The sequence below is a fragment of the Maylandia zebra genome, linkage group LG6 (assembly GCF_041146795.1).
Source record: "Maylandia zebra isolate NMK-2024a linkage group LG6, Mzebra_GT3a, whole genome shotgun sequence".
Lineage (NCBI taxonomy): Eukaryota > Metazoa > Chordata > Actinopteri > Cichliformes > Cichlidae > Maylandia > Maylandia zebra.
The window spans coordinates 30,803,498-30,805,622 of record NC_135172.1 but is presented as its reverse complement, the minus strand read 5'-3'; the positions used below and the strand labels follow the sequence as shown (position 1 = coordinate 30,805,622).

The window sequence follows — 2,125 nt, the reverse complement described above, 5'->3', positions numbered from 1 at the left end:
TATATATACATATACATATATATACATATACATATATATACATATACATATATATATATATATATATATATATATATATATATATATATATATATATATATATATATATATATATATATATATATATATATAAAAAACACCCAGCACGCCCCTGCGGGCGGTTTATCCTTCAAGCTCGGGTCCTCTACCAGAGGCCTGGGAGCTTGAGGGTCCTGCGCAGTATCTTAGCTGTTCCCAGGACTGCGCTCTTCTGGACAGAGATCTCCGATGTTGTTCCCGGGATCTGCTGGAGCCACTCGCCTAGCTTGGGAGTCACCGCACCTAGTGCTCCGATTACCACGGGGACCACCGTTACCTTCACCCTCCACATCCTCTCGAGCTCTTCTCTGAGCCCTTGGGATTTCTCCAACTTCTCGTGTTCCTTCTTCCTGATATTGCTGTCATTCGGAACCGCTACATCGATCACTACGGCCGTCTTCTTCTGTTTGTCTACCACCACTATGTCCGGTTGGTTAGCCACCACCATTTTGTCCGCCTGTATCTGGGAGTCCCACAGGATCAGGATATATATATATATATATATATATATATATCTGAAATTGAATGTTTGGGGATTGCTTCCAAACATTCAAGCACTTACTTTGACCATGATGGGCATATAATATTATAACACTGCAGATTGCAGCAGTGGTATAAACAGGTCCACTTAAATGATATTAAGTGATATTAAGCTCCACAAGTAGAAAAAAAACATTGTTAAATTGAAAAAAAATTAATTAAATGAATCCTAAAATACAGAGTTTGATTGCCAAAATACTTCTTCAGTCACCTGTTGTACCTTCAAGAATTAATTTTTTTTCAGTCGTGTTTTCAGTAGTCAAACCAAAGTCAAATCTCCAGTGCAGGTAAACATGAGTTTAAGATGTAGCAGATTTATTATACCAAAATTAACGTACTTGTACTGCATGACTGCTGCTCCAAACAAAGACAAAAACCATCAACTCAGATGAACAAAAAATTAATAACTTACGTCTTACTTCGGCTGAAGAAATGCTGGCGCAGTACAAAAGCCAGAGTAGAGAGAAACATGATGGTGGTGCACATGGTCCCAAGAGTCCACCACCACCACCACCCTGCATTCACAGAGAAAGCAGCCTCAAAATATTCCACCCATTCTGTAAACCTCAAGCACAGCTGAGAAAACCATTTCCCAGTTACCAGGTCTTTGTCTCTCCCCTTGCCTGGATCAGGAACACAGGAGGATTAGTCAGTCCCAGATTAGAAAAGATGATATGCTGCAGAATTGAAGAACAGCCCTGCACTGCACATATAAGCTACAGTGTGTGTGCGCACTTGTTGTGCATGATTCATGTTTCTGCACTGCTTGATTTTCCATGAAATGCAACTGGATTTTTTTTTCAGTTATTCTCCAACTTTTTCTGCAGCATGTAATATCAGCTGCTGTAACATCTATTATCCAACAACCCGCCCTGCCCGGCCGGCCGGCCTGCCTAAGTTTTCCCCAGTCACCTCATCATCAGCTGCTCCACACCTGCCCCTCATTTCCCAAATTATCTCCTGGTTCATCTTCAGGACCGACTATGCTCTTCAGCTTCGTTTGTTATCATTAAAGCCACTTTCAGTTTCTCTGTCTGGATTTCTTCATCCAAACTGTGCAATTAAACCAAGTGGAAACAAACCTCCAGGGCTGAAAGAAATTAAACCAGCAAAGAAGGGCCAAACTGAAGTTCCTTAAATGGCCACTTGAGGCTGACTGAAAACATGAGTCAATCTCCATAAACTCCTATTTTAACCCTTTCACGCACAGCGGTCACTACAGTGGACAGCTATTTAAAGGCTGTTTTCTTGTATTTGTGTCAGTGTTGATGGTATACCTGCATATAAATCACTATATTGGACACTGATTCGTCACTCCATACACAGCAGTTGTCCATCTAAGTGAATATGTAAAAAAAACCTCTTTGAAAAGTACATGTTTAAAAAGTTCAAAAATATTTTTTCATGCCTAAAGATGAATAAAAAAATAATAATAATAATAATTGGTACAAAAAAATAATTTAGATCTATAAAGCCTAATTCCCTTCTCTGAACTTTAACGCATTAC

General features: G+C 39.4%; 1 long non-coding RNA gene across 1 annotated transcript in view; it reads right to left on the bottom strand.

Annotated features, from left to right (window-relative positions):
- The window catches only part of LOC101473640 (uncharacterized), a 16,195-nt gene extending 14,944 nt beyond the window's left edge, over positions 1-1,251 (bottom strand). The window contains exon 1 of the long non-coding RNA XR_001167462.4: positions 1,031-1,251. This is a non-coding gene — a long non-coding RNA (uncharacterized LOC101473640). The remainder of the gene's footprint in view (positions 1-1,030) is intronic.
- Positions 1,252-2,125: the final 874 nt, after the last annotated feature.